This window comes from Macrobrachium nipponense, chromosome 42 (assembly GCF_015104395.2).
Source record: "Macrobrachium nipponense isolate FS-2020 chromosome 42, ASM1510439v2, whole genome shotgun sequence".
Taxonomy (NCBI): domain Eukaryota; kingdom Metazoa; phylum Arthropoda; class Malacostraca; order Decapoda; family Palaemonidae; genus Macrobrachium; species Macrobrachium nipponense.
This window is the reverse complement of record NC_061103.1, coordinates 30625320-30635000: the sequence shown is the minus strand read 5'-3', so window position 1 is coordinate 30635000 and position 9681 is coordinate 30625320. Positions and strand designations below refer to the sequence as shown.

General features: G+C 38.6%; 1 pseudogene; it reads left to right on the top strand.

The window, feature by feature from the left end:
* The first annotated feature begins 8671 nt into the window (after window positions 1-8671).
* The window catches only part of LOC135213041 (fibrocystin-L-like), an 81756-nt pseudogene continuing 80746 nt past the window's right edge, over window positions 8672-9681 (top strand).

The window sequence follows — 9681 nt, the reverse complement described above, 5'->3', positions numbered from 1 at the left end:
ACCAGTAGCAGTTCATCGCCTTAGGTGAGAAGATACAGCTCAGGATTGGTTCCTGTGAATGTGGTCTTGCTCTGCTCTGACCGAAGTTTGTCGTTGTCCTGTCTGGAACTCTTTTTTTTTTCTTTTCCAGAAGTGGAATGTGTGTGTGTGTTTTTTTTTTCAGTTGGGTAGTTTACATTTCCCTAATAAGGTTTTTTTTTTCTTTTTTTCATAGCATAAACCCAAATAATGTTCTTTGAAAGCCCGTATTATAGTGTAGCTTTTTAACTCTGGAAATCCACCGATATAATTTTGCAGTGTCCTGCTACGCGATTTTCAAGAGATTCAAGTAGTTGGCCACTTATTAAAATTTTGATATTGTCAATGTTTTTAATGTACTAACTCCGCATATATATAGAAAGAAACTAGCCTTACCAGGCCCTGAAGTCTTGTTCTGAAGGAGAGATCTCCAAACTACTGCCCTCCAACTTGAAATATGATAAATAATAAAAACAATTCCCTTCGTTATTTTCCAACATGTTGGTAAGATAGATAAAGATGTTTAAATCTTTGAACAGATGATAAGTGAGTTTCTGACCGCTGTCTTTCAGCCAGTTATCCCAAAACACTTAACGCACAAGTCCCCGATTTGCTGCTTATGACTACAAGTAAAACGCTTCCCATTTACGTCTGTGTTAATTGAAGAGAGAGAGAGAGAGAGAGTCGCTGTTTTTTCCTGAATTGTGTAGGGGAGTGCAATCGAATTATTTTTTGTCCGGCCTTCATTAATGGCTCAAGTGCATTTCTTATTGACTTGATCAGTTTATTTGTACCTTTTCTCGAGTCGTGTTTATTTTTCCAGTTGTGCTTCAGAAGAGCCCTCAAATTCTCATTTTGGTAAACATTAGACAAAAATAAAAAAGTCATGGAATCAAATCAAATTAATATAAGATTTTGTCTGAGCATTAACTGTAGTAAACTATTGCCCTTCTCTTTGTTTTTAATCCTATCATGTCAATTTTAAAAATTCATTCAACAACTATTGTGAGCCACTCAGAAATGTTGAAAATGCGACTTGGTTCGTTCTAGAAGCAACATGTCCAGATCTGTGCTGACAATTCATAAGTTTTGTTTTAGTATAGCGATCATTTTGGCTTCTCAATAATCGTCCTGTTGAAATTCCGTGAAGAGAAGACATCGAAAATAAAGATTTTTGCTATAGCTTCGTAATCACCTGGTCACGAATTGATAGAAAACGAAATAATTATTCCAAAATACATTTCCATAAAAGTGATGATAAAGGAAACATGAAGTTAACCTTTTTGAAGTCTCGTATAAATGACTGACATCCTGGTTTGGCAGGATAGGTTCTTTGTCGCCTTGAAATCTCTGTAGTGTATATTTCATATGAGGATGAAAACAGAAACTAAAAAAAATGCTCGTTTCTACATATAATTCTTCAGTGTAACTGTAATTGTTTTCTAAGGCAGATTACTTTGAAAAATACGTAGATACAGATATGAATCTCTCTCTCTCTCTTCTTCTTCTCCTCTCTCCTCCTCTCTCTCTCTCTCTCGTCTCTCTCTCATCTCGTCTCTCTCATCTCTCTCTCTCTCTCTCTCTCTCTCTGTTACTGTTCAGTACTATTATATCGAACGCCAGTTATTTTTTCCCGTGTAATTTTGTGAATTTCTGAGTAAAATAAAACGAAATAACTTTGATAAGTGTCGTATTTATATAGCAGCAGAACATCAAGAATTATTTACATAGTTATATATAATATTTTAGTGAGTGCGGGAACTGTATTTTCGATAACGATGCTTTCCTGGTTACAAACAGACGTCATTACGTTCCACCACGCAATTATCATAATCTTTTATTATTGTTATTGTTATTATTTATTGATGTGCAAGTATATTGATATTATTTATTGATGTGTAGGTATATTGATATTATTTATTGATGTGCAGGTGTATGAATATTATTTATTGATGTGCAGGTATATGAATATTATTTACTGATGTGCAAGTATATTAATATTATCTATTGATGAGCAGTTGTATTAATATTATCTAGTGTGTGTGGGTGTATTAATATTATTTATTTATGTGCAAGTATATTAATATTATCTAGTGATGTGCAGGTGCATTAATATCTTGTTCCATTTGCTTGTCAAAGGAAAAACGAAAATTGAACACCTCAGTGATAATACAAACCCGTTTAGGCTCGAGATACGAAAGGATATCGCTTGTTGTTATAACTAACACGAAAGTTCTATTCATTGTCTAATTGCAAAAGGTAATTTTCTTTCCTTTTCCACAAAACTGTTGTGTACAATCTCCACGAGTTTCTCTTTTGCATCTTGAGGAAGCCTTGCTGTAATAATAATAATAATAATAATAATAATAATATACAGTCTGATTAGATAGTAGGTAAACATGTCCATCATTTGCTTAGTATGAATCGCTTGCCGACGTCAATAGCACACTTGTCCGCTAAGGTAAGCGACGATAGCTTGGGCAGGACTTGGAAGAAAATCTATAGACACCATCAGCGAATGAATAGGTCATGAGGGTAGCATCTTCACCCCAAAAAAAGACGAGTTGTAAATTGTAATGGTAACACTATGGCGTGATCCTTGCTAAGGGAAAAAGGCTTATTGTGAATAAATAAATTAATGAATCGTTATTTTTTTCACTTCGTTTTTCCTAAGCAAATCTGTATTAAGGTATTTCCGAAATTTTTGTTGTTATTTTTTAAAAGATACTTAGATGTACTACAATGTTATGATCCTGGAATTATAAATTGTTTAGTATTTAATGTCTTACTTCGTATACAAATAAATCAGTACCGTATAAAGAAACATATTCTAATAAACCATGACCATATATAGTAGATAAATAGATTCAATTTTGGGGAAATAATCGACCGAATGATATTCTCAACACGTATCAGTATCACCTGTAGCCACAAAAGAATGCGTAGCCGACCAAGGTACCCAATGATTGATTATGCTGTGTGCGTTTATACCTGTATCCTGACATCTTCATAAGGTATTCTGAAAATGGCGCTGATCAAATATATCAATTGTGGTTTCTGTTGCGGTTTGACATGCTATACGTATCGGCAGATGTGCCCGCTGACAGATTTATTGGACAGAGTCAGATGGACAGTCATTTTGCTAAACGCAGCGTCTCTGGGGATCTGTTTTCTGTCTCTGGTATCGCAAGACTTAAAGGATTCCATAGTAATAATAATGATAATAATAATAATAAATCTAAGTTGTATAACTGTACAAATATATTTAACCGTTGTGATTTGCTTCTCAGTTTTAAGACTCATGCTACTTTTGAGTATTTTATAATAATAATAATAATAATAATAATAATAATAATATGTGGTGCCATGGCAGAGTGGGTTAGGCCGTCAATTGACTGGTTAAGCAACATTGGGGCTGGTCAGTCGTTGGATGGGTGGCCGCTCTCCTCGGCGTTGATTCCTTGGGAAAGGATCTTTACCATAATTTCCTCAGTCTACTCAGCTGTAAATGAGTACCTATTCCTGATGGGGTAGGATCCAGCTATGGGTTAAATAGCAAAACTCAGCAATGATGGAAAGAAATGAAGGATTAAACGACAACGACGTAAATGGAACCTCTGGCAACAGAGGAGCTTCGTCCGGCAGCCAGGTATTCAGCCCAATTGAAGGGGAAGACGGTCAGGTACTTGGAGGTCGTCATCCAGCAACTGACCACCACAACGACAGTAACCAACAACCAGAGATTGGAGTTACAGAAGCAAACCAGAGGAAGAAATGGACAAGAGAAGAAAATAAGGAAATATGGAGATGCTACATCAGAAGCAACCCGACGGAGAGAGGATATAGAAGAAGGTTGGTCAACATCTGGAATGAGAGGAATAACACCCCCCAAACAGAGCAGAGGCTGGCAGACCAAATAAGGAACATAAAGAAAAGAACTAGCTCTCCCCATCAGATAGAGAGGAATTGGAAGGGAAATGACACACGGCAAGCTGAGAGACGACAGGGATGATGAGGTATCAAAACAACGACATACGAAGAAACACCGACGAAGTTAACAGAGAGGACGGAATGGGTAGAAAAGATCAGACAATGGATGAAGCCAGATACAGACAGAACAAAGATCCTCTCCATGAAAGCCTACAGCACCAAGAAATTAAGGGAGAAAATAAGTGAGGTCAATGAAATAATGAGACAAATACGCACCACCAATATCACAGAAACAAATAACTTGACATATGCAGGAGCAAGATTAGTAGCAGAACTGATGGGGATACAAACACCAGCACCACCAGCACAACCAACCCAACAGAAACCAAAACAGCAACTGCCTTGGAAAATTCGCCTGGAAAAGCAAATCATGGTGATGAGATCTGACTTGAGTAAACTGAAAGAGATGGCAACAAAAAGGCTAAGAAGCAAGAAAACAAGGGAGGAACTGAACGAGACATACAAAGTACGAGAGAGGGGACTAAACAACTCAAAAGAAGCACATAAGATCCAACGATACATGAACAGGAATAAGGGATACCAACAGAACAAACTATTCGGAACCAACCAGAAAAGACTATACAGCCAACTAAGAGGGGAAGACAACCACCAAGAAATTCCTGAAGCCGAACCAAGTAAGAGACTCTGGGAAAACATCTGGAGCAATCCGGTATCACTCAACAAACATGCAACATAGCTCCAGGAAGTCAAGGCAGAAGAAACAGGGAGAATAAAACAGAGATGAAAAGGTCCATGAAATGAAGTCCATGGATACTTGCTCAAAAAACTAAAAACTGCAAGGCCCTACACCCACGAATAGCAGAGCAACTCCAGCATTGTATCACAAATCACCATGTGCCCAAATGGATGACCACAGGAAGAACATCCTTAGTCCAGAAAGACAAGAGTAAGGGAAATATAGCCAGTAACTACAGGCCTATTACCTGCCTACCAATAATGTGGAAGTTATCATCAGCTAAAGGCTATACAAATACCTAGAGGATACAAACACCATCCCCCACCAACAGAAAGCTGCAGAAGGAAGTGTAGGGGCACAAAAGACCAGGTCCTGATAGACAAAATGGTAATGAAGAACAATAAGAGAAGGAAAACAAACCTAAGCATGGCATGGATAGACTATAAGAAAGCCTTCGACATAGTACCACACACATGGCTAATAGAATGCCTGAAAATATATGGGGCAGAGGAAAAACACCATCAGCTTCCTCAAAAATACAATGCGCAATGGAATACAATACTTACAAGCTCTGGGAATAAGACAAGCAGAGGTTAATATCAGGAGAGGGATCTTCCAGGGCGACACACTGTCCCACTACTCTTCGTAGTAGCCATGATTCCCATGACAAAGTACTGCAGAAGATGGATGCTGGGTACCAACTCAAGAAAAGAGGCAAACAGAATTAACCATCTGATGTTCATGGACGACATCAAGCTGTATGGTAAGAGCATCAAGGAAATAGATACCCTAATCCAGACTGTAAGGATTGTATCTGTGGACATCAGGATGGAGTTTGGAATAGAAAAATGCGCCTTAGTCAACATACAAAAGGGCAAAGTAACAAGGACTGAAGGGATAAAGCTACCAGATGGGAACAACATCAAACACATAGATGAGACGGGACACAAATACCTGGGAATAATGGAAGGAGGGGATATAAAACATCAAGAGATGAAGGACACGATCAGGAAGAATATATGCAGAGACTCAAGGCGATACTCAAGTCAAAACTCAACGCCGGAAATAGATAAAAGCCATAAACACATGGGCAGCGCCAGTAATTAGATACAGCGCAGGAATAGTGGAATGGACGAAGGCAGGACTTCGCAGCATAGACCACAAAACGAGGAAACATGACAATACACAAAGCACTACACCCAAGAGCAAATACGGACAGACTCTACATAACACGAAAGGAAGGAGGAAGGGGACTACTAAGCATAGAGGACTGCGTCAGCATCGAGAACAGAGCACTGGGGCAATATATGAAGACCAGTGAAGACGAGTGGCTCAAGAGTGCATGGGCAGAAGGACTGATAAAAGTAGACAAAGACCCGAAATAAATACAGAGACAGGAGAAAAGACAGCAGAACAGAGGAATGGCATAACAAACCAATGCACGGACAATATATGAGACAGACAAAAGAACTAGCCAGTGATGACACGTGGCAATGGCTACTGAGGGGAGAGCTCAAGAAGGAAACTGAAGGAATGATAACAGCGGCACAAGATCAGGCCCTAAGAACCAGATATGTCCAAAGAACGATATGGAAATAACATCTCTCCCATATGTAGGAAGTGCAATACGAAAAATGAAACCATAAACCACATAGCAAGTGAATGTCCGGCACTTGCACAGAACCAGTACAAAAGCCCTCCACTGGAGCCGTGTGCAAGAAACACCAGCTACCTTGCAGTAAATAAAGTAGTACGAAACACCAACCTGAAGGAGTGATAGAAAACGATCAGGCAAAGATCCTCTGGACTATGGTATCAGAACACATAGGGTGAATACGTGCAAATAGACCAGACGTGACGTTGATTGACAAAATCAAGAAAAAGTATCACTCATTGATGTCGCAATTCCATGGGACACCAGAGTTGAGAGAAAGAGAGGGAAAAAATGGATAAGTATCAAGACCTGAAAATAGAAATAAGAAGGGATATGGGATATGCCAGTGGAAATTGTACCCATAATCATAGGAACACTAGGCACGATCCCAAGATCCCTGAAACGGAATCTGAAAAACTAGAGGCTGAAGTAGCTCCAGGACTCATGCAGAAGAGATAAATCTAGAAACGGCACACATGATAAGAAAAGTGATGGACTCCTAAGGAGGCAGGATGCAACCCAGAACCCTAGACTATAAATACCACCCAATGGAATTAGAGGACTGTGATAGAGCAAATAATAATAATGATATATTATTATTATTATTATTATTATTATTATTATTATTATTATTATTATTATTATGAATTCAATGACGTGTGGCGAAGGTAAGTGCTTCATATGATACAACGGAAGACACTTAACCCAGATATTTATAGACTAGCACTGAGCAGTCTGAACAGGTGTTTCTATAGACGTGGTCTACGAAATACCCCATATTGTTACCATCGATAAGAGTTTGTCATGAAAGTTCGCGTGAGTCGTCCGTCAGTGACATCCAGAAAAGGCCAAGAATCCCAGAGTCAAGGTCTGTGGGAAGACTCTCCAGAGACGAATGTTTCATTTTATACCTTTACGAAGATCTCCCCCAAAACGTTACAAAATATAATGTTCTCTAGTATTAACAGACACTTCTTATACTACCAAAATTATCACTGCTCACAAATGGTAGAACTAGAACAGAAAATCCTCATAAAGTTCATTCCCGCAGGGAGCTATAGTGTCGTCAGTGCACCTCATGCACTGCACTGCAGTCATTACTTACTCGTAAGGCTCTTTGCACCATCCCTTTGGTCCCAGTCTAAAACCCAATTCATTCCTTTTACTGTACCTCTGTTCATAGTCTTTCCACCCTCTCCTAACAAATTCTCAGTGCAACTTTCAAACCTTTTTACTGTCAATTTCCGCTTCTGAGCTGAATTACTTCATGGGTCCCAGCGCTTGCCCTTTGTGTTATATTCTATATTCTATTCTATTCATGAAATTAATAAGACAAATAACTTGAAACAGAAAAATTAAATTTTCAAGTCATGTTTTTAATGGAATCTTAGTTTAACAGTGGAAAGATAACATAAAATAAACTTACATCCTCAATCTGTCTTATATCGCTACAATCCCAATTGTTCGTTCCCAAATTGATGCTAACATCGATGTAACCATATTTTTTTCCGCTCAGTTGAAGCCTCATTGAGCATCTGTTGACCTAAACAGTGAAGACTGTAAACTGTTTTTCATTTTATATGTATTGTTTTACAGTCAATAATATCCATTTGAATATAGCAGATGGAAAACAAGGATATAGTAAATTTGATCGCGATAATCAATTGTCACTATAGAAGATTCACATCAACCGTGCATCTGATGTCTAGGCCAGTCCCTTACGACGCTCCTGATTGGCTGTTGATAAGCCAATCACAGGGCTGGAAACTCTTAGTCTCTTTAGAGAGTTCACATAGGCAGGATGTATATTCCACTTCTCCTGAGGAATACGTCTTTCAAAAATATCCCTCAGGAGAGGTGGAACATACGTCCTGTCTATGTGAACTCTCGAGAGATACCGAGAGTTTCCAGCCCTGTGACTGGCTTATCAACAGCCAATCAGGAGCGTCGCAAGGGACTGGCTTAGACATCAAATGCACGGTTGATGTGAATCTACTATAGGCTAATAGTAGTCACACGACTGTGGTGGTTGGATAATGGTTAAGGAAATGGGTATTAGTCTAGCAACCTCAACCCGAAGATTTTGGTTAGCACGGAAAACTGACACCACCATATGGTGCCACTCCGTTTAAGGAGAAATTATGTATGCTAAATAAACACACACGTACACACGCCACACAGACACATATTTATATGCATTGATATACGCACACGCATACTATTTAGCGCGTGTATTTGCCTGGACAAAAATGTATTCATTTCATCCAGAAAGTTTCGTGACAAAAATATTTTCATTGTCTTGTATCTTTATCGTTACAGGCTGCAGCACCAAGATGTTGCTGTGGTTATCACTGCTTAGCCTGCTCGTTGGTAAGTCTCAGTTTTGACAGACGATGCTCTGGATCATTTTGCACTTGTTTTCCGTGGAATAGTAATGTTTCTGAATACCGTACACTTCTTGAGGCTGGTTTATTTTCTTTTGAAAGTTTTATTTTTACTCAAAGTGTTGGTCGTTAAAACGTGCCATTCATTGTATTTTTTAATTTAAAAAAATTCAGTGTACGTTAAACTTCCATCCATTAGTTTTCATCATTATGGTTACTTAACGTCTCCGAATATTCATGTATTTTACAGGGCTCGCCAGCGGTCAGGTTACTAGTGTCAGCCCCTATTGGCTAGGAGAGGGCGGTGGTCAGACTCTCTACATATCCGGGAAAGGTGAATGTGACCATGTATATATTTGTCATTTAGATAATTTCTTACCAATGGAATTTATAATATAAAGCATACCTTCATGAAACATGATAGTGTTTATTTCAGTTTAGAATTTCACTTTGTCCTTGTTGGCCAACTTGAGACGTGTGAAACTAATGTTTTGATGACAAGGAATTTCGTAGTTGTGGTTGTATTTCTTTTTATTCTCCTGATATAATGTCTTTTTTAATCCTTTAATCTTGAATGTTCCTTTACGTTCCTTTTTTGCTTATAACTTTCTTTTCTGCTACTTTTACTACTGCTGTCCATTCACTATGGTATTATGTACTCACTCTTGGCATTCCTGTTAAAACATTGATATCCGGGTATTTCAGTCTGTCATTGTTCCACACTTGTAAATGTTCTGAGCAAAATCATTTTTCCCTTCCTCTTTCCTGTAAACACTTCCTGATGATTTCCCGGTTTTCTGCAGGTTTCAGCGCAGACCAGTTCAATCACTTCGACTCCAGTCTGGGCAATGTGGTAAGATTGGTGAACGAGGCTGACAGCATTCCCTGTGACATCATCAACTACTTGACCAACACTGAAAGGATCGTCTGCGCTATCA